A 24378-nucleotide genomic window follows, 5' to 3' on the forward strand; every position below is an offset into this window, starting at 1 on the left:
TTTATATTATAAAATTTAGGCAGAAGTGACCTTAGAGATTATTGAAAAATAAAGAAAATGAAACCTGTCATGATTTAAGACATCAGAATTAGAAGGATCTTAGCTCTAAACTAGAGTAACAAAAGAGTTGAGAAGCTTTCTAATATAATTCTCTTTCTCTACAGAAGAGGAAATATGGTTGGGATACCACAAATAAAGTTTGTAATTTTGTTATCTGTAAATGAGCTCAGAAGTTAATTACCTCATCATTTTACAGATGAGGAAACTGAGGTTTGCATGGCTTAAGTCACTTGCCCAAGGCCACATAGGTAGTAATCAGAGGTAGGATTTGAAACCATGTCCTCTAACTCCATAATCATTACTCTTTTCACTGAATCATATTGACTCCCAACAACTGAGTAAATGAGCCCAGAATTGGAAGTCACAAGACAGGAATTCTGGGTAACCTGAGGTGATTCTCACAATCATTTTAGTCCTTTATCATCTCATCTGTCAAATAAGCAAAATAATACATGCCCTACCTACCTCTTTGAAAAGTATAAAATGCTTTGCAGTTCCAAGGTATTAGGAGGTGCTAGGAAACTTTAAAGGTTAATTAAAAATTGCTTGAATCAGGGCAAGAGACCCAGAAACTTTAGGAGAATGAATCGATGTGGTCCTTTATTAGATATAATCATACTCAATAGTTATTTTGTGACTGAACACATATGGACATGCTTAGACAGAAATTTCCAATTTTCCTTTAAAAAGTGTCAATAATTGATCCTACCAGTTCAGAGACAGACTTGAACAGTGAGTCAAAGCATTGCAAAAGTGCAGTCAATGAAGCGTGAATGGGAACTGTCACAGAATTGTATTTCAGTCCTGAATTGGTTCTGCAAAGGGGAACATGCCACCAGGAGCCCAGAGGGTTCTGAATACCCAGCTGTGTCCCATTACAGTTCAGAGACTATCCAACAGGTTGTGTAAAGACAAAGTGATGGAAGGCCTTCCAAGGGAAGGCAAAGCTTTCTCAGACCATAAGGATGAGCAATTAAATTCTTCTCATCTAAATTAGGAATCACCTGAGCGCTGGCATCTGGTGGGAGTTATGTAGAATTGAGTGGTTTGGCATATATTTGCATTTTAAATTTTATGAGTTTCATCTAGGTTTCTAGGAAATTGCAGCAAAATTGTCATTTTGACCCAAGCAGGTGGACATGGTCACTTTCAGTTTGTCTAATGAGTTATCGAAACCCTCAGACGCAGAAAATACTTTCACTTGAAACTTCAGGGTAAGATATGAAAAATTGTTCCCCATAAAGTCTATATTCTTCTCCTCATGAGCTTAATATTAATATATATTTCAATTAAATTCACCATAAACAATTCAAGATGAGCTGTGACAGTAAGGAGAAACATATTCTGAGAAAGTCTGAAGTAGTATTTTTATGCGGCATGTCCCCTATAAGCTCCACAATGGAAGGAATAGTATCATATCTAAATTTTGTACCCTCTACCCAACACCAAGCACTGGGTTCTATATAATATTGCCATTTGATGCATGTTTATTGAATTTATTATATTATCTGAGAAGATAAAATGTGAGCAGTTTCAAATAAGGTGACCAACAAACAATCATTATTTATCAATCACATGCCTAATAATAATTTTCAGGACATTCCAAGCAAGCATTTTAAGAAAAACTAATGAACAAGAAAACTCTTTCATTCAAATTAAAATGAAGGTGCTTCCCCAATGAGGCTGCAATAGTATTTACAAATAGGAATTCTGTCAACCTAGTCATCATAAACTCAGCCCTGGCAATGCCAATAATTATCCTTTGGAAATTTGCCCATGCTGAGATTTATCAAGCACAGATTTTGCTTCAGAATTATCCTTCACTCATCTCCTTTCTGTTTCTGTTCAAAGTCAGTTAGTTTAGTTATTACAAAACAGGGAGAGGGGAAAAGCCCTGGAAGTTTTGACATTTCACTGCTGGCCATAATTAATGTTACAAATGAGGCAAATTTAGAATAAGTAACATGTACGGAGGGAATATTCAGAATACATTCATCTTATAAAATGATAATAAAATGTGAATAAAACTACAAGTACACCAATTTAGCATGATTAATACCCTGAGAGAATTGATGGTAATTAATGCTGTTTTCCTGTATGTTGAATAAGTGATAGTTAATGAAAAATAAGTAGCTGTGACATAATTAAAATGAACAATTATGAATGTAATTTGTGGCATGTAAATAAAGTGATCAAATGAACATAAATTTAAAATTACAACACATAATTCAGTCCAAAGTGAAACCATATATGAAGTACACAGCAATTCTACAAGAGTAAACTCAAAAGAAAGTTTTTGTCTACTAAGAGAGAAGCAAAGACTTCTTACTCTGTTATTATTAGCACACAATCTAAATATAGAGTTGTCACAGAAAATCCATCATTTCTTCTTGTTGAGTTGTTTTTAAGTTGTCTGACTTTTTGTGGCTCCATTTGGGGTTCCCTTGGCAAAGACACTAGAATGATTTGCCATTTCCTTCTCCAGTTTATTTTACAGATGAGGGAATTCAGGCAAAAAGGATTAAGTGACTTGCCTAAGGTCACATAGCTAATAAGTGTCTGAGTCCAGATTTGAACTCATGAAGAGAAGTCTTCCTACCTTCAGGCCCAGCATTCTACACTCCGCACTGCTATCTCTTGGGGCCAAGTATAATAGCATTCTGGGAGATTTCTGGGAAAGTTGACAGCTGGCTCCTGGTAATGGTGGTGGTGAGGGGTTTTCTGGATAAACCAGTCATGAAAACAAGTCCAGGTTTATGCAACTAGAGGGAACAATAGCTTTCACTTATGGAGCATTTTACAAATTAACAACTGCACTGGTTTTATCTGATTTGTTCCTCATAGTATAATTTAAAAGGTAGGGCTGGTCCCATTTTGTAATTGGAGGCAGCATACAGTGGAAAGAGTATCGTTTCTGTACTTTGTGAACCTAGGTTCAAGTCCTGATTATTCCATTTACTGACCATGTGACCTAACACATTTTGCCTAATCTCAATTTTCTCATCTGTCAAATAGGGTAAATCCCCACTTTAACAGTATCACAGTTTTGATGTGGGCAGAGTGACTGGTAGATCTCACAATGCTATATAAATCAAAGCTATTATAATTACGTTACAAAGGTCAAGAAACTGAGACTTAGAGAAGCTAAGTAACTAATCAAAGGTCATGAAGCTTGGAAATGTTAGAGACAGAAATCCATTCTAGGTCTTACAACTCCAAGTGCAGTGCTTCTACGTCACAGAAATTGCCTCTCAGAGAAGGCTATGAAAAATTCAATATAATAGTCACAATTCTGACCACAGTTCTCCTTCATTCCACCCTTCCCATTTACATACTCTTTGAATATCTATCTATTCTTTGTCCTGATCAATTTATGTGATTTTTGAGGCAGAAGACCTAGCTTCTGATCCTAGTTGTTGTTTAATACTTGGATAAGTCATTAAACACTCTTGAGCTCAATTTCCTCAACTATAAAATTAAGAAGTTGAACCAATTGATCTTCAAAACAACTTCATTGCTCTAAAACTATGGTCTTATGAATGCCAATATAATGATTATTCTCTGCTTTTACCTCAACCCTTCTCCTTACCTAGAAAATAGTCACGTATTTGAAAAACTCCATTTTATATTGTTAAATTGCTTTTAATCACAAAAAATCTTAAAATATTGAAAGACTAATTGATAAATATAAAGACGATCCATAAATCTAAAGGACTAATGATAAAGAATGCTACCTTTTGTTCTGAGAGAGAGGTGACCAATGAGATATGATAACCTTTCCACTTAACTGAGAAGTTTGAGATCCTTCAAAATGAATGCTCTCAAATTTCTGTACTACACTCCTCTTGATTTGTTTTTTTTAGGGTTTTTTGCATTTTGTTATATTTTACATTTAATTTTTATTTTATTTTTCTCAAGTAAACAAAATTTCGATTTTTGTTAATTTAATTTAATTAATTTCTTTTTGTTTTGAATTGCATATTCTTTTCCTGCCTGCCTTTGAGCAATTTTATGTAAATCATACATGTGCAGTCCTACAAAAAACCTTTTCATATTAGCCATGTTGCAAAAGAAAATGCAGGAAAAAATCCAAGAAGGTAAAAAAAAAAAGTATGTTTCAGTCTGCATTCAGACTCCATTAGTTCTTTCTCTGGAGATCTGTAGGATTTCTCAATTAAAACTTCAAAAACTTCTGAATTTTCTTGGGCCATTGTATTGCTGAGAATAGCTAAGTCATTCACAGTTGATCATGTATAGTATTGGTGTTACTATGTACAATGTTCTCCTGGTTCTGCTCACTACATTTTGTATCAGTTCATGTAAGTCCTCCAAGGTTTTTTGAAAGTATCCTGCTCATCATTTCTTATAGCATAATAATATCCCATCACAATCACAGACTTGCATTGAATCATTCCCCAATTGAAGGGCATTCTCTCAATTTCCAATTCTTTGTCACCGCAGAAAGAGCAACTATCAATATTTTTTTACATATAGGTCCTTTTCCTTTTTCTTTCATCTCTTTGGGATCCAGACCTACCAGTGGTTTTTCTGGGTTAAAGGGCAGGCATAGTTTAATAGCACTTTGGGCATAATTTCACATTGCTCTCCAGAATGGTTGGACTAGTTCACAATTCCAATAATAGTGCTTTAGTATGCTAATTTTCCCACATCTCCTCCAACATTTGCTATTTTCCTTTTCTGTCATATTAGCCAGTCTGATAGGTGTGAGGTGTTATTTTAGCACTATTTTAATTTACATTTCTTTAATCAATAGTGATTTGAGCATTTTTTCATGTGACTATAGATAGCTTCGATATCTTCTACTGAAAACTGCCTGCTCATGTATTTTGACACTTATAAACTGAGAAATGATTTGTATTACTATAAATTTGTCTCAGTTCTCTATGCATTTAAGAAATGAAGTCTTCAGCAGAAAAAAATTACTGTAAAAATGTTATTCTCTGTTTTCTGCTTTCCTTACATTGATTGTAAGCAAAAACTTTTTTTTAAATTGATGCACTTAAAATTATCCACTTTATATCTCATAATGCTCTCTATTTCTTGTTTGGTCATAAATTCCTCCCTTTTCCGTAAGTGTGACAAGCAAAATATTCCAGTCTTTTCCAATTTTCTTATGATATCACTCTTTATATTTAAATCAGGTACACATTTTGACTTTTCTCTAATTTCTTTAATATCTCACTTTTCATCTCCTCCTTACCTCCAATCTTCCCTTCTTGCTAAAACTAGCCCACCTGTCTGAACTTTCTGTCTCATCTCCTAAGTGACCTTGTTTTTCCAATCTTCCCCTAGAGCTCTCTTAGTGAGATTCAAAAAAAACGCATTTATTAAGCACCTACTATGTATCTGGGCTTAAAGATACAAAGAAAAAAAGATGAAAACTGTCTCTGCCCTCAAAGAGCTAAAATTTTACAGAATGATGAATTTATTTTCACCTGAAGTTTACTTCTTTCCTGACATTTTCCCCTCATCTTGTAAATATAATTTCTATTCAATGTGTGTTTAATTGAATTTAGAATATGATCAGTTCTTCCTTATCCATAAAACAAAAAACCCTTACTCTGATCTTGCTATCCTTGAAGCTATTATCTTTTCCCTCATATCTACTTCATCAATGAATGTCTCCTCCTAAAAAATAAAGAGCCTGACCATGACCCTGCTACTGTCCCTGTAGCTGTCATCCTCTGCTCCGCTTTACCATGAAAATCCTAGAAAGAGTAGTCCACATTCACTGCCACTACTTTCTTACTACATAGTCATTCCTCAGCTCTTCACAATTCAACTTCTATCCCTAGCACTTTACAGCAACTCTCTCCAAGGTTACCAAAATGGTTGAAGATCATCTCTAGTTGTCCTGATCTATACCTTGCCATTGGACTTACGTGGCTCTGGAGGAGAAAGTGAGGCTGGTGACTTTACACATTCTTCCCTCACTTAAATCCAATTCACTTGCATATTATGGTATCACCTCCCTGATGTCTTGCTCCTCTTTGAGAACATCAACAAGAACTGTACTTTCATGGTTCTTTTATGTCTGACTACTCTATTTCTTTTGCTGTCTCCTCATCCTCCTCTCATATCTTCAATGTGAATATGTCTTAATGGTCTGCCCTTGAAAATCTTCTCTCTATATACTTTCTCCTTTCATGATTTCGCCTACTCCCATGAGTTTAGTTATCACCCTATATGAAGATAATTCCCCAATCTATACCCTCAGAGTTCTAATTTCATATTTTCAAGTGCCTACTGTAACCTCTAGAAGTATTATTGCCATTAATTTGCCTAAAACTGAACTCATCTCACTTAAAACTTCCTCTCCCACTAATTACTATTTCTATTAATGGTGCCAACATTCTCCCAATTTTGTAGCTTCATAACCTTGGAGCCACTTTGGACTCTTCCTTTTCCCTCCTCTTATATACCCAATTACTTGTTTAATTAAATTAGGACTTTAGCCTGTGAAATCTCTCTTGCATCTCTCTTTCCCTCTGATTTATTCTTATATATCTTGCTTACAAGTTGTCACCCCAGTCTGACAGTGAGCTCCTTGAGAGCAAGGACTAGTTTTTTGTCATTCTTAGAATCCCCACTACTTAACAAAGTACCTGGCACATAGAGGGTGCTTATTAAATGCATATCTACTGATTGACTGCTCTTACTACCATCCAAGTGACATTAAAAAAATGTTCAAGAGACATAGTTTCTGGGTAATTGATCATCTTATTAATTAAACTAGTGGATAATTAATAAAATGGATAATAAATAAAGTGGATAATTAATTTAAAAAACTCTTGAATACCAAAGGCCTCTCATGGAACCCACTCAATGATCACATAGGTAAGCCTTTCAAGAGTAAGTGTTCCTGAGGGAGGTAATCAACTCTGATTGGTTAACAATTAATGAGAAGTGGGCTTATTCTAATGAGGGGCTAGAGGCTCTGATCACTCAGTCTTGGACAAACAGATTTATATCTCATCCAGAATACCCCAACCTAGGGTAATCTGGACAAAAGAGATTCCACCTCTACTCAGACCTGGCTGAAAAAAAACACAATAGGCCAGATCTCACCAGACTAGACCCTCTTTTTAGACTTTTTTTCTCACTGTATAAGGCAACAATTCCACCTAGATAAGATGGTCTAGGTGGGGCAAATTTAGGGGAAGATCACAGATCTCCTTGAAAGACTGGACTTTGAAATAGCAAAAAGGAGGAAAAGCTGAATTTCCCCAATAATTGGCTATTTTCATCTCTTCTTACCTAGATGAATAAAACAGTCTTTTAACTGGTTCTTTTTGCTTCCAGTCTATCCCCCACACTGATGTTTAAGAATATTCATGTCACTTTACTTAAAAAAAAAAAAAATGAACCTCTGACTCTGGTATTACAGACCCTACACAATATGCTTCTAACTTTCTTGTCTGACTGACTCATATTCTTCCCCTTCATGTACTCTATTTCAGGCAAATTGGAAATCTGTTCCTTGTTCTTATTCTGCCATTTATTGTACCTCCATGCCTCAGTCACCTGGTTGCCCCTACTTGGAATAAATTCCACTTGCAACTTTTCAGTCTCCTAAAGCCTTTACATTCCTTCAAGACATATTTCAGTTCTCACCTCATCCACAAAGCCTTCCCTAACACCTCCTTCACTAAGGAGGAGAAGTAAAAATAAAATAAATCAGTAAATATAAATAATATATAAATATATATAAAAATATAAAAAGAGGTAAGTAAGTCTTTCCTCATATTTCTACCACCACATTGTTTAGTCCTCTACTTTGTACTTCCCTTATCTCACTTGATATACTTACCCTTTACTCCATCAGATTCCTGAAGATCTTGGACTTTGCCGCATCTATATTTTTATCTCAGTGACATACATAGGAATGGCTTAACAGACTGTTTTTGTTTCAATAAATATATTTAGCAAACCGAAAAAAATTAATATGATCGTCCTTTCCAGAGGTGGTCTCTTGGGGGGTTTCATGGGAACCCCCCTTGTGTTCCTACCTGGTTATCCACATCACTCAGGAGAAAGTTGTGCCTTAAGAACATAAAAATATATGGTATCTTTGAGGTACCCAGTGTCTTGGAACCATATGGAGATCTGACCCCAAGGTAATATATATTATCTTCAAAATAGTAAAGACTGGAAAGTTAGAATACTCCTTGCTCCCCATTGCCACTTCCAGGTTCTCCTTCTTCCTCCTTTTTAGTAACTTCTCTTTTGTGGTTCATGCTATTAATATCTACTACCTAATCAAAATCCTAACAGTTGTTGTTTACAAATCCCCAAGGTCATTCCCCTTCCTTCCTCGATAAGTTTGATACCTGACTTACAATTTTCTTTCCCCCACTCCCAACTCCTGCCCTCATAGTAAGGAACTTCAACATATAGACAGATTATCCTACAAATACCCTAACCACTCAGTTCCTCAACCTACTCATCTCCCATGAGTTACTCAACTCAGCCAAATACTGAGATGGTAATACCCTCAATATTGCCATTCCCCACAAACATTTCATATCCACATTCAAGAATTCTCAAATTCCCTTATTGGACCATAATATATTAACTTTTCACTTCTCCCTCTGCCTTTTCCAGTCCCCCGACCTTTCACTTCTCTCACAGTCATTCTCCCCTTCACTAAACACTCTCTTCTTACCATCTTGATGCCTTGGTGAACCAGATCAACTGTACATTGTTATCCTCTCTTGAATGCCTAAACCACTTATTATATCATGAATCATTTCCAACTAAGTCTCAGCCTTGGATCACTCCCACTATCCATCACGATTGTATCTATACATGTTCTGCCGAAGGAAGAAGAAAATCATGAAGGAATTCTGACAGTCTACCACAAATTTATATTACATTTCTTCAACTGGATCCTCACTGTTTCTAAGCAATCATAATACAGAGCAGCTCTTACAAATTCTTTCATCTCTCCTCATACCTTCTCCTTGCCCTACCCTCTTAGCTGAGACTTTTGCCATGTATTTTGCAGAAAAAGTAATTGAGGCCATTCACCATCAACTCTCTCTTCTCCACTCTTCCTAATCTGCTATCACTCAGAAACCTTCTACTACTTTCTCCTCCTTCACTCCTATTTCTTATGATGAAGTGGCCTTACTCCCTAAAGGCTAACTTGTTCAAGTGAACCGATTCCATCACATCTCCTCTAACAGATTGCCCCCTTTGTCATCCTCACTCTCTCACTTATTCTCTCTCTCTCTCTCTCTCTCTCTCTCTCTCTCTCTCTCTCTCTCTCTCTCTCTCTCTCTCTCTCTCTTCTTGCTCCTTTCCTATTGCCTACAAATATGCACAACTCCCTTATCCTGAAAAAAAATCATCACTTGATTCTTCCATCCCTCCTTACTATCATCCTATATCTCTTCTGTCCTTTGTAACTAAATTCTTCCTAAAAATAGATGCCTTCACTTTCTTTCCTCTCGCTCTTTTCTTAACCCCTTACAATCTAGTTTCCAACCTTATCATTCCATCAAAACTATTCCCTCCAAAGCCACTAAAGATCTCCTGATTCCCAGATCCAATTACCTTTTTGCAATCCTCATTTTCTTTGACCTCTCTGAAGTCTTTGATACTATTGATCACTCTCTTCACCTTGTTGCTCTCTTCTCTCTAAGTTTTTGAGACACTATTCTTTCCTGGTTTTCCTCCTACCTATCTGACTGCTCTTTCTGTGTATCCTTTTCTGGGTCCTCCTCCAGATCACACCATCTAATCATAGGTGTCCCTTGGGGTTCTATCCTGGATCCTCTTCTCTTCTCCCTCTATATTACTTTACTTGGTGATCCTCTATGCTTCCGTGGGTTTAACTACCATTTTTAGGCTAATGTTTCTCAAATCTACCCCTCCTGCCCCAGTCTTTCTCCTGTCCTCCAATCTCACATCTCCAACTGCCTTTCAGACACTTCAAAGTAAACGTCCAGTAGATATCTTGAACTCAATAGGTCCAAAAAACCCTCATTGTCTTTCCCTCTAAACCTTTTCCACCTCTTACCTTGTTTATTACTGTGGAGAGCAACATCATCTCCACCCCTCCACCTCCTACCCCCTGTCCCTCGGGTTTTCAACCTAGGAATCATCCTGGATTCCTCATTATCTCTTACCTTCCATATCCAAGCTGTTCCCAAAGACTATCAATTCTACCTTTGAAATACTTCTCAAGTATGCCCCCTTTTCTTGTCTGACACTGACACCACTCTAGAGTTGGCCTTCATCACCTCATACCTAGACATTGTGATAGCCTTCTGGTGGGTCTGCCTGTGTGAAGTCTCTCCCCACTCCAATCCATTCTTCCTTCAGTCACTAAAGTGATTTTCCTAAAACACGGATCTGATCATGTTACCCCCGTACTCAATAAATTTCAGTGACTTCCTATTGCATCCAGGAGAAAATATAAAATGTTATGTTTGTTATGCAAAGAGCTTCATTATATAGCCCCATTCTACCTTCCCAATCTTCTTACACTTTACTCCCTGACATGTGCTCTCCAGTTCAGTAACCCTTGCCTCCTGAATGTTCTAAGAATAAGATTCTTCATCTCTTGGTTCTGTCCTCCATAACTGAAATGTTCTCCCTCATCTACTCTATCTACTGACCACATTGACTTCTTTTAAGATTTAGTTAAAAAATTCTTTTTATTTGGAATATCCTCTAAATTCTCTTAATTCTGGTTTCTTCCCTCCTTTTCTTCCTGTTTATATTGTATATAGCTTGTTGTTGTTGTTTAGACATTTACAGCTGTGTCTGATTCTTCATGAGCCATTTTGGAGTTTTCTTAGAAAAAATACTGGAATGGGTTTCTATTTCCTTCTAAAGTTCATTTTACAGATGAGGAAACTGAGATAAATAGAATTAAGTGACTTGCCCAAGGAAAGACAACTAGCAATGTCTGAGGCCAGATTTGAACTAAGGAAAGCAAGTCTTCTTGATTCCAGGTCCAGCATTCCATCTATTGTACTACCTAGCTACCTTGTATATAGCTTGCTTTGCATGTATTTGTTTGCACATCATCTCCTATATTAAATTATAAGTTCCTTGAGGGCAAAGATGGTTTTTTGCATCTTCTCATATCCTCAGCATTTAGCACAGTACCTGGAACATAGCAGGTACATAATAAATGTTTATTGAATTATTAAATTGAAAAAATATAAAGCCATGAACTCATCATGTGAGAAACAACACATTTTCCACCATCAATGCCTCCTTGATGAATAAGATCTCAGAGTGTGTTGTTAATCATAAAAAAGTTCCTCAAAAAAACCCTAAATTAACAAATAAACATCTGAGTAGAATAAAGAAAGAGTAAAATGTTTATTATCAATAAGCCAATAGAGAATTGATTTAAAAAAATAACTTATAAGCTTGTAAGTCATGAAGGAGAAGTTCATAGTAAACCAAAAGAAAAAATCATGGAAAGAGGAAAAAGTAAATGAAATATAAAATTAATGCAAAGATGGAGGTTTTACAAGTTAAAATGACAGGATAGAAATGGAGAGAATTCTTCCTGGTAATCTGTGTGTTCATCCTTCATTTCCTAAGAAGACCATGCCATCACAGAAATAATGACATGACTTGCACTTGACTTTGTTTTGAGTGAGGGAGGGCTGTGCAGGTCACCAGCCTCACTTCTCCTCCAGAGTCATCTGAATCCAGTGACCAGATATTCATCAGGATGACTGGAGATGACCCAGGATGAGGCAATTGGGGTTAAGTGACTTGCCCAAGGTCACACAGCTAGTGAGTGTCAAGTGGCTGGAGTGAGATTTGAACTCAGGTCCTCCTGACTCCTGCACTGGTGCTCTATCCACTACACCAGCTAGCTGCCCCTCCTGGTAACCTTAACTGAGCAAGATGGGAATATAATAAAAAGATAGAGACAGTCTGACAGGCAATCATACAAACAGATACCTAGATAAATATATGAGAGGAAGAATAATTATTTAAATAAGCTCAAATAACCTGGAGTAAAGCAGGTATCTTGGAGTGAAACTTGAAGAGGCCACTGAAGAGGAATGGAGTCAAATTAATATAGTCACACCTAAGGTTAGAAATCAAATACTGATTTGAAATAATGTGTTTTGTATATTGCAAGTGCTTAAGGATTGCTTTTTCATTTTTTCACTGAAAATAGAGGACAAGTATCATGCAATATAATGAAATAGAGGAAAAAGTAAACCTAACAATTATGTAATCTTAAATTTGACAAGATTACTTTCCCCAAATGACATGAAAGACAACGGTAGAATGGATATGAAAAAAAAAATAACTCCAAAATGTCCCTTGTAACTATAAAGCTAAGATTCTGAGATCCACATTATAAGCATAAAGACACGTGCAGAAAAAAAATGAGAGATTGAAATAAAATTTAATTTTCTGTTGAAGGATTCTAAAAAAGCAAAACTGCAATCATGATTTCAAATGTGGCCATGATAAAAAGTAACATTATCAAGAGGGATAGGCAGAAAATGTATTTTATGCTCAACATTATCATATAAAATAAAACTATATAGCAGTATCTACCTAAAACTTTCAGCAAACATTATATGCAATGGAGATAAGCTAGATGCATTTCCAATAAGATCAGGGGTGAAACAAGGATGTCCATTATCACCACTACTATTCAATATGAGACTAGAAATGTTAACTGTAGCAATTAGAAAAGATAAAGAAATTGAAGGAATTAGAATAGGCAAAGAAGAAACTAAGTTATCACTCCTTGCAGATGATATGATGATATACTTAGAGAATCCCAGAGATTCAAGTAAAAAACTACTTGAAATAATAAACAACTTTGGCAAAGTTGCAGGTTGCAAAATAAACTCACACAAATCTTCTGCATTTCTATATATTACTAACAAAGTCCAACAGCAAGAGACAGAAAAAGAAATCTCATTTAAAGCTAGGGTAGATACTATAAAATATTTGAGAGTCTTCCTGCCAAAACAAATCCAGGGACTGTATGAACACAGTTTTAAGATACCTTCCACACAAATAAAGTCAGATCTAAATAAGTACAAAAATATCAGTTGCTTGTGGGTAGGCTGAGCCAATATAATAAAAATGACAATTCTACCCAAATTAATTTACTTATTTAGTGCCACACCAATCAAACAATCAGATAATTATCTTCCAGAGCTGGAAAAAATAATATCAAAATTCATCTGGAAGAACACGAGGTCCAGAATATCAAGCGAACTAATAAAAAGAAATGCTAGGGAAGGTGGCCTAGCTCTACCAGATGTCAAATAAAGCAGCAATTATCAAAACCACTTGGTAGTGGCTAAGAAACAGAAGGGTAGACCAGTGGAATATTCTGGGTACTCAAGACACAGAAGTCAATGAATATAGCAATCTGCTGTTTGATAAACCGAAGGACTCAAGCTTCTGGAATAAAAACTCACTGTTTGACAAAAATTTCCGGGAAAACTGGATAACAGTGTGGCAGAAACTAGGCAAAGATCAATGCCAAACACCATACATAAGACTAAATTCCAAATGGGTACATGATCTAGGTATAAAGATTGATACTACAAACAAAGTAGTGAAGCAAGGAATAGTGTATTTATCAGATTTATGGAGAAGGTAAGCATTTTTGACTAAACAATATATAGAAGGCATTATGAAGTGCAAACTGGAGAATTTTGACTACATTAAACTGAAAAGTTTTTGCACAACCAAACCCAATGCAATCAAGATTAGGAGGGAAGCAGAAAACTGGGAAAGAATTTTTGCAACTAGTGTCTCTGATAAAGGCCTCATCTCTAAAATATATGGAGAACTAAGTCAAATATACAAGAATACAAGTCATTCCCCAATTGATAAATGATCAAAGGGTATGAACAGGCAGTTTTCAGATGAAGAAATTAAAGATATCTATAGTCATATGATAAAATCCTCTAAATCACTACTGATTAGAGAGATACAAATCAAAATAATTCTGAGATACCAAATCACACATATCAGATTGGCTAACATGACAAAACAGGAAGATGATAAATGTTGGAGAAGATGAGGGAGATTTGGAACACTAATTCATTGTTGGTGGAGCTGTGAGCTGATTCAACTATTCTGGAGAGCAATTTGGAACTATTTCCAAAGGGTTACAAAAATGTGCATATCCTTTGACCCAGCAGTAGTACTTCTAGAACTATATCCCCAAGAAATCATAAAAATGGGAAAGGGTCTCACATGTACAAAAATATTTATAGCAGCATTCTTTGTGGTGACCAAAAACTGGATATCAAGGGGATGCCCATCAACTGGGGAATGGCTGAACAAATTCTGGTATATAAATGTAATGAAATACTATTGTGCCATAAGAAATGATGAACAGGAAGACTTCAGCAAGGCCTGGAAAGACTAATATGATCTGATGCTGAATGAAAGGAGTAGAAATTTGCACACAACAACCACCACAAAATGTAAGGACTTAAAAAATTCCCAGTGGTCTTTTAAAGTAAAATGCCTTCCACAGCCAGAGAAAGAACTATGGAATTCAACTGCAGAATGTAGCAGATCTTTTTCTTTTGTGTTACATTTTGGTTTGTTGTATGATTTTTCCCCTTCATTTTAATTCTTCTGTGCAACATGACTATGGGGGAGGAGAAGGGAGGGGGGAAAATCTAAGTTATATGGTAGTGATTGTAGAACACTGAAAATAAATTTAAAAAATAAACAAATAATCATTTTCTCTGCCAACAAGAAAGAAAAGAAAACTATAATATTAAATTTATCTCTTAAGTGGCATGTATATAAATACATGAAAAGGTAGAAATATTGTAGAGATCCTTTATAGACCACAATACAATAAAAATCAATGTTAAGAAGGCAAACAAAGTAACATAACTAAATGAAAACTACATCATGAATGAGGGAGTCATAGAACAATCACAGTGCTAACTGATAACTCTATAACAGAATGATGATAAATAAGAAAACATCAAAATTTAGAGACCAGAAAAGCTAAAGCAATTTTCAGATGAAAATTATTTCTTAAAACATTTTAGAGAAATATTAAAGAGTGATAATTAACTAAGCATGCAGTTTTTAAAGCATACAAAATAAAGAAATCAATAACAAACCAACAAAAGCACAAAAGGAGAAATTGAGAGGAAAATTGATAAAATCTGAAGCGAAAACATTGTAAATAAAATCAAGAAGTGCAAAAAAAAATTGATAAATGAAAAGCATAGAAAAGACTTAATCCCTTCTCTTAATGGGTTTATAACCTAGTAGTAAATAACCTAACACACATACATAGGTGGTAACATAACATTACATGATATTATATTAGATTGCTAACCAAATTAATGTTATGTTAGGTCTAAGTGTACAAGATATGATTTCCTGGTTGGGGTGGTAATTGGGTTGAGCTTTAATATGATAGGCAAAGACAAAGAGAAAAGATGTTCCACATATAAGATTAAGAAGAAAGTATGAGAATGGAGCATATGTTTAAAGTACAGAGAGTTGTTTTAGTCATACTAGAGAATGCATCAAGAGGAATAACATAAGACAGAAAACCCAAGGAATTAGGACAACAAAAGTTATTGCCTGACACTTCAGAAGAAGGGAATTTATTTTCCCCAGACCCAATCAATCTAGTTCCTTGGTTTTAAAGAGTTTAATTTTTCAGGTACCCTCTCCAGTGCCTCTCCTTTCACTACAAGGTATTAAGGGAAATATGAAGGCTTCAGAACCCTTTTGAGGATTACTATTGTGTTCAACTTATTGTTGCATGCCTGTGAAACCTGGATAGTATACCAGGGTTATGATAGGAAATTGAATTGCTTCCATTTGAATTGTCTTAGGAAGAGTCTGAAGTTCATCTGGCAAGATACCAGACACTAAGGTCCTTCCTTTCTCAAGCTAAACTGGCAAGTATTCAAGCTTTACTTCAAAGAGTGCAACTCCAATGGGATGGCCATGATGGTTGAGTGCTAAACATACATTTACCTAAAAGACTATTTTACAGAGAACTCATACAAGCAAGCACTCAGATGGAAGTCAGAAGAAACGATTCAAAGACACTATCAAGGGTTCTCTGAGGAATTTTAGAACCACTTGTGAGACATTTAATACACTGACACAAACTATCCAGCATGCCCCACATCAAAAAAGGTACTATGCTCTATGAGGAAAGAAGGATTTCAGTAGCTCAAAAGAAACACAAAAGGTGTAAATTTAGAGACATTTCCATTCCAAATGGTCATAAGGACTATTTGTGCCCAACCCGTGGTAGAGCCTTCTGAACTCATATTGATCTGATTATCCATAGTCAGATACATTGTACATTGACCCTGACATAGTGATGCCATTTTGGTCTTCTTCAGCTACAAAGGACAACAACCAACCAATCTTACCTAACATTGCACAGTAGAATGTATGTTCAATTTGAATAAGCATCCATGTTCAAATCTAAACTTGAATTCGTCAACAGAAAATAGCACCTGTATGACTTTGAACAAGTCACTGAATGTCTTTTGGCTGAAATGAGGAGGTTGGACTAGATAACCTATAGGGACTCTTCCTGTTCTAATGCATGATTTTATGAACCATTTATAACTAGGTCATGTCATGTCACCACATTACTATTGTGTGGAATCTTTCTTGGATCAGATCCCATTGCATATAGCAGAAGCACTCCAGTTCCATAGTCACACTCATATTCTTTTTATTTCTCTTGCACAGCATTCTCATCATTCTCCATTATTGCACACTGTTCTCAGCCTCCAAGTGATATTCCCATCAGAAGGCACTCACCACAAATTTGAGGCTTCCATCAACACTCTTTCAAGCACCACTTATACAATTTTGTCTCTAATATTCTTCATTTGACTAATATTAATTCACAAATAGATGCTATGAAAGTACAAGCCACTTCCCTGCACATAGGATGCTTCACCAGATCTGGGACCTATTTTCATCTAACTTCTCCCCTTTGAGGTGATCAGTATCTCAAGTTCCTAACACTAGCAAATGGGATCCTAATGATATAATGTATAAAAAGTATTTGGTGAACCTTAAAATGATATTGTGTCAGGCACTGTTATTGTCATTATCATCATCTATAGTATAAAAATTAACTTCTATGTTCATTTTATTCAGGGCTCATCACAGAGATATGGACCCATACATATTTTACAAAATATTGCTATGTGATGATTGTCTACAACATAGTTGAATTCAATAAATATTCCTAAAGTACTGCCTACTGAAACTCCTTTGCTTTCTTCATAATCCAGTGAATGTTGGCAACTTAGCCTCTCTAGTTCTTCAGCCACTTCAAAAACCAGCCTGTTCTTCTGATAATTCTCAGTTCATATACTGCTGAAGCCTAGCTTACAGAATCTTAAATATAATCTTTTTGGCAAGTGAAATGAGTGCAAATGTTGAGCAATTTGATCATTCTCTGGAATTGCTCTTCTTTAGGACAGGGACATAAACTGATCTTTTCCAATACAGTGGCCACTGTTGAGTTTTTCAAATGTGTTGGCATATGGAGTACAGCACTTTAATAGTATCATCTTCTAGGGTTTTGAATAGCTTGGTTTGAATTCCACCACCTCCACTAGTCTTAGTGCTAACAATACTTCCTAGGGCTCACTTGGCTTCATTCTCCAGGATATCTGGCACTAGATCTGCTTCTTTGACCACACTAAAATCTTTGACTGTGGATCACAAGAAAATGTGACAAGTTCTCAAAGAGATGGGAGTGCCAGATCATCATATCTGTTTCCGTATATGGGCCAAGGATCAATAGCTAACACCAAACATGGAAAAATTGATTGGTTAAAGATTGAAAAAGGAGTATGACAAGGTTGCATATTGTTGACTTATTTAACTTATATGCAGAGTACACTATATGAAATGCCAGATTGAACAAATCAAAAGCTAGAATCAAAGTTGTTGTGGAAAATTTCAACTATCTCAGATATTTAAACAATACTACTCTAATGGCAGAAAGTAAAGAAGAATCAAGAATCTCTCAGTAAAGGTGAAAGAGAAGAGTACAAAAGCTGGCTTGAGGGTTAACATCAAAAACACTAAGATGTTGTCAATCAAGCCCATTACTTCCTGACCAGAAAAAAAGGAGGCAGTGCCAGATTTTATATTTTTGGGCTCAAAGATCACTGGAGATGGTGAGTATGACCATGAAATTAAAAGACACTTGCTTTTTGGAAGGAACGCCATGGCAAGTCTGGACAGTATATTAAAAAACAGCTACATCATCTTGTCAAAAAAGGTAGATATAGTCAAAACTATGGTGTTTCTTTATGGCTGTGAGAGTTAGAATGTAAGGAAAGCTGAGTGCTTTGAAATTACACTTTTTAATTGTAGTGCTGGAAAAGATTTTTGAGAGTCTTTTAGATAGCAAGGACATCAAATCAGTCAATACTTAAAGAAATTAACTCAGACTCATCAGAATGTCAAATACTGAAGCTAAGGCTTAAATATTTTGACCACATAATGAGAAGACAAGACTCATTGGGAAAGATAGAAGGCAAAAGAAAAAAAGGGACAACAAAGGATGAAATGAATAAATCATGTCATGGAAGCAATGAACATGAGCTTATACAGACTTTGGGAGAAGATAGAGAAGAATAGAAGGGTTGGACATGCATGGAGTCAGGAAGAGTCAGACATGGAAGAACTACTGGATGATAACACTATCTACTGAGTACAAGACTGTGTTAGGCAATGGGAATACAAAAATGAAATACCCATCCCTCATAGAGTTAATGGTCTAATGTACAGGGAATAGAGTATGATATTATATGTATATATGTATGAAAGAAGGTGCAATATTAGAAGGGCAGAGTAAAGATTTAAGCACAATCTTACATAAAATATGAAGAAGGATAATTTGCTTTCCCCTGGGCAGGTGAGGATGGTCAAAGAAGTCTTAATGGAAGAGGGCCACTGAGTTGAGACTTAAAGCAAGGGAAGAATTTCATCAGATAAAAGTGGGGTGGAGCAACTCCACTCAAAAGCAGTGGAGAGTGTGGACAAAAGGATAGACCTAAAAAAGAACAGAATGGGAAGAGAAGAGTGAGATTAGCCTAGGTTTGCTGTCATTTATGCAAAAAGAAGTATTATGAGATAAAAAATGGAATTATGATAGATTTGAGCCAGTACATGGAAAACTAGATCATAAAGTTATATTTTATTAATACTAGATGAACCAGGCATGTCAATTGACTGAAAAATCATTTTAAATACAAATAATTATAAGAAGATAAAATTTTAAATTGAAATAAACCTTTTTATCCTATTATCTCTATTTTCTTTGCCTTATGGATTTAAAAAAAATCACTCTGTCAATTGACTTAGCCTGGTCTTTTGAAGTGTTTTTAAAATCTAGTCTTCTGTTAAGTAGGCAATAATGAGTCACTTCAGGTTTTAGGGATAAAGAAAAAATCAAGTAAGAAAACAAGCATGTATTAAATATCAACTATGTGCACTTTACATGCATCTAACAAGCAGATCTAATTCAGTGCATGCCCTGAAATCAGAATTATGTATATGAAGGACTAGAGATATGACAACAAATATGCAATTGCGGATGCCCTCAAAGAACTTAATCAGGGATCAGCATAATTATTCAAGAAACAACATGGATGGAGAATGGATTGAAGAGGAAATACACCAGAGATAAGAAGACTACTTCAGAGGCTACTTTGATAGTATAGAGGAAAAAAGAGGTAAATTATTGGATTAATATGTAGCTGTGTGAGTGAAAAGACTCAACTATTATCTAATGCTAAAAATATCCACTAAAATTATACTTTTGTGTGTTTCTAGTGCACAGATAGCTGAATTCCCAATGCACAAGTCATTATGACATCACATTCCAGTACTGTGCCATGAAAGGCAGTCTGATATTAGATTCACAGTGGCTTCCCATATCATTAAAAGCAAACAGGTAGAGAGGGCCAAGAACCATGGAAGAAAGTTTATAATTCCTCGTTTGTATCCTTTAATATCTTATTACTGCTGCATGTATCATGTAGGAAACAGAGGAGTACAAGAAAGGGAATTGAAGTTTGGTGAAAATATTACTTATCTTAAGAGAAAAATGTTACTTTTTTCTTTGCCAGAGTGCAAGATCAATTTTATGAACAACAGATGTGAATATCCAGATGGATAATTATACTTATGCTTAATGAGTCTACCCATGCAACCTAGTCTCAGGCTCTAAAGACAGCAAAAACTGACTAAGAAATAGAAGCAAAGACCAGGCATGGGATTATATGTGATATGTAGAAACTGAGCCACCTAACCTCATCTGACAAGTAGTCAATTCCCTGAGCTTCAACCTGATGTTTTGTCTGTGGGGATTGTAACCTCTGGCTTGATCAAAGAAGCTAATTATTGATAAAACCTGTTAGAAGGGATTAGAACTGACAGCTTAATTCTCTACTTAGTTCTGACAACACTGATGTTTAGAAATTTCACCAAGTACTGTCAAAAAGACTTCAAGTACATAAAATGAGGCCTTTCAGGCTATAGAATGAAGACAAGAAGACCCTTTAATGTGTAATGTGAGTCTATTCATAGAGATAAAAATCTATGGGTGAGGAGTTGAGACGCGAGCATCAAGACCAGTGGACCACAAGTATAGCAAATTATAACACCCAGGACAACTGGTGACCATGTATATATCTTCTCTTTTTTTCTTGTTTTTCCTCTTTTTCTCTCTTCTCCTCCTCTATGCCTCACTTTCATGTCTCCTTTTACCACTTTTTGACATCTCACTTATTTTCTTCACTTATTTTCCTTCCAGAATCTAAACTGCTCCCATTGGAGTTACTCAAAACCAGACCTGCACAACTTGAAAATAGGTACAGGCCAAAATTAAAATAGGCTAAACTTCTTCAGGCCACAGATAGGTTTTTAGCAGCTCACTTTCCAAGTCAAGGTAAGTATACACAGACTGTTGGTTGCCATGTGTCACAATACAAAGAGGAGAGAGTACACAGTTTGGTGAGCAGTAAGTGACTTACAGGCCATATGTTGTGCAGGCCTGATCAAGACTATGAATACTGCAGATCTTTGACAAAGAGGTGGGTGTGGTACAGTGAAAAAATAGCTGAACTTACATCAAAGTTCAAATCCAGGTTTGCTAACATTGTGACCATACTCTAAGTTTTCTCATCTGTTAAATAAGTCTATTGTGCTAAGTAGCACAATATATAGAGAGTTGTACCTGGAGTCTAAAAGACCTAAGTTCAAATCCAGCCTCAGACACATACTAGTTGTGCTACCTTGGCAAATTAGTTATGCCCTATCCTCCTCAGTTTCCCCATTTGTAAAATGGGAATAACAATAGCACCTACCTACCTGTTGTGAGAATAAAATGAAATTCCACTTGTAAAGTGTTTTGCAAACCTAAAAGTGCTATATAAATGATAGCTTTTTACATTTATTGCCTATCTCATAGGACTATTAAAAGAAACAAAAGATATTAAGAGAAAACATATTATGATTGAACACATGGAAGCTAATATGGCAGAAGGCGGTGCAATGGATAAAACACTGTGCCTTAAGTCAAGAAGATGTGAATTCAGATCTAGCCTTAGATACTTCTTAGCTGTGTGACCTTGGACAAATCACGTCACCTCTGTTTGCTTCAATTTTCTCATCTATAAAACAGAGATAGAGCCAAAATGGCAAAGTAGAGAAGCACTCAGTCAAACTCTCCCAAATTTCCCTCAAGACAACTGTAAAATAATGCCTCAAATTGAATTCTGAAAAAGTATAACCAACAAAGGGTCAGGTGAAACAAATGCTATAGCCCAAAATGATTTAGGAGGTTGGCAGGAAAGGTCTGTGGCTGTTGGAACATGCAGCTGCAGTTTCAGCAGCAGGCCATGGAAGCCGCTGCATTGGTGGCAGAATCAGCCTCAGGAGCTCTCAACCAATCAACCTGCAAGTTGACCAACAGGAGATTCAAAGGTGCTGAGTTCAAGACATTGTGGCATTACCTATACATAGTTCTAGAAAATAATCCCAGGGCCAAAAGGAGCAATACCACTTATGGCCATAGAAGAGTACCTGGGTGTGGATTCAGGGCAGAGAAGAGTGCTTGTGGTCACTCACATAGGAGTAGAGACCCTGGTCTCAATTCCAAGACAGAAGGGAGCACTAGAACTTGTTGCTTCAGGAGAGCTATGAACTCGGTCATAATACCAGGGTTAGGAATGGCAATGGCAGTGCTGGTGGCTACATGAGAACAAGGTTCTCTTCAGGGTAAAAATCAGAACATAGGCCAAGAGAATTGTGACCACACCTCCTCTTACATCATACCATCTTGGAAGTAACTAAAACCAACAGGTCCCTAAAAATAACTATGAAAGCAGCAGTAAAAAAAAAGAGGGGAGTCTAAAAATTTCATCAGTGTCCCCTCTACCCTGAAAGCTGAGCCCAATTTTAACATAAAGATCAAAAATTAAGAAATTGTCTGGGAAAAATGAGCAGACACCAAAAAAAGAACCTGACCATAGGAAGTTACTATAGTGACAGGCAAGATCAATACGCAAACATAGACAACAAAGTTGAAACATCTATATACAAAGCATCAAAGAAAAAATGTGAATTGGTAACAAGCCCAAAAAGAATTCCTAGAAAAGTTCAAAAAGGCTTTTAAAAATCAGATAAAAGATATAGAGGGGGAAATGGGAAAAGAAAGGAAAGTGATGCAAGAAAATTATGGAAAAAGAGACACAAAAAATACCAACAAAAATAACAATTTGAAAAGCAGAGTTGGGGGACAGAGTCAAGATGGTAGAGTAACAGCACACACTTTCTAGAATACTGTCCCCAAGTCCAGCCAAATACCTGTAAAAAAATGGTTCTAAACAAATTATGGAGCTGCAGAACCCACAGAATGACAGAGTAAAGCAAATTTTCAGTCCAAGACTGCCTGGAAGGTTGCTGGGAAGTGTCCATCATGCCACACTGCGGGGAGGGGGCAGTCCAGCATGATCTACACAGAGGGCATCTGAGCAGCCCTTGGGGGGACCGAATCTTTGTCACCTGTGGCATTTTCCAGACTTCACGACCCCAAAATGCAGAGGACAAATTGGAAGGTAAGTAAAAAAAGTTTTTGGGACCAGTGTGGGAGAGTGGAGTGGTCTGATCCCAGCACCAGGGCAGCAGAGCTAGAAGCAGGGAAAGGAAACCACAACAGCCACAGTAGGCAGGTGCAGAGGCACAGACTGTTACTGGAGCTCTAGGCCCACCAATTGAAGGGGGATTGTGCAGCTGACAGTGCACACCCTCCCCACTGGAAGCAGAGGACTACTTTGACAAAGAGCTCAAAAATCAAGTAAATGACTGGGGAAATAAGCAATAACCAGAAAAAGAATCAGACTATAGAATCTTACTTTGGTGGCAAGAAAGGCCAAAACATGCAAACAGAAGACAACAAAGTCACAGGTCTTCCATCTAAAGCATCCAAGAAGAATATGAATTTGTCTCAGGCCAAGGAAGAGATCAAAAAGGATTTTGAAAATCAAGTAAGAGAAGTAGAGCAAAAGCTGGAAAGAGAAATGAGAGTGATGCAACAAAAAATGAGTCAATTGATTGCTAAAGGAGACCCAAAAAATGCTGAAGAAAATAACACTGTAAAAAATAGACTAACCCAAATGACAAAAGAGATCCAAAAAGCCACTGAAGAGAAGAATGCCCTAAAAAGCAGAACTGACCAAATGGAAAAGGAGGTCCAAAATCTCACTGAAGAAAATAATTCCTTAAAGATTAAAGTGGAACAGATGGAAGCTAATGACTTTCTGAAAAATCAAGAAATTATAAAACAAAACCAAAGGAATGAAAAAATAGCAGACAATGTGAAATATTTCACTGGAAAAACAACTGACCTGGAAAATAGATACAGGAGAGACAATTTTAAAATTATGGGACTACCTGAAAGCCATCAAAAAAAGAGCCTAGACATCATCTTTCATGAAATTATCAAGGAAAACTGCCCTGATATTCTAGAACCAGAGGGTAAAATAAATATTGAAAGAATCCACCAATCACCTCCTGAAAAAGATTCAAAAAGAAAGACTTCTAGGAATATTGTAGCAAAATTCCAGAGTTCCCAGGTCAAGGAGAAAATATTTCAAACAGCCAGAAAGAAACAATTCCAGTATTGTACAAATACAATTGGGATAACACAAGATCTAGCAGCTTCTACATTAAGGGATAGAAGGACTTGGAAAATGATATTCCAGAAGTCAAAGGAACTAGGATTAAAACCAAGAA

At 36.2% G+C, this 24378-nt stretch overlaps 1 long non-coding RNA gene and 1 pseudogene across 1 annotated transcript in view; one reads left to right on the forward strand and one right to left on the reverse strand.

Annotated features, from left to right (window-relative positions):
• LOC140518465 (uncharacterized) overlaps nucleotides 1-24378 on the reverse strand; it is a 270745-nt gene that overhangs the window by 185549 nt on the left and 60818 nt on the right. The window lies entirely within an intron of this gene.
• The window catches only part of LOC140529564 (interferon regulatory factor 6-like), a 30473-nt pseudogene continuing 29157 nt past the window's right edge, over nucleotides 23063-24378 (forward strand).

This window comes from Notamacropus eugenii, chromosome 1 (genome assembly GCF_028372415.1).
Source record: "Notamacropus eugenii isolate mMacEug1 chromosome 1, mMacEug1.pri_v2, whole genome shotgun sequence".
Taxonomy (NCBI): Eukaryota; Metazoa; Chordata; class Mammalia; order Diprotodontia; family Macropodidae; genus Notamacropus; species Notamacropus eugenii.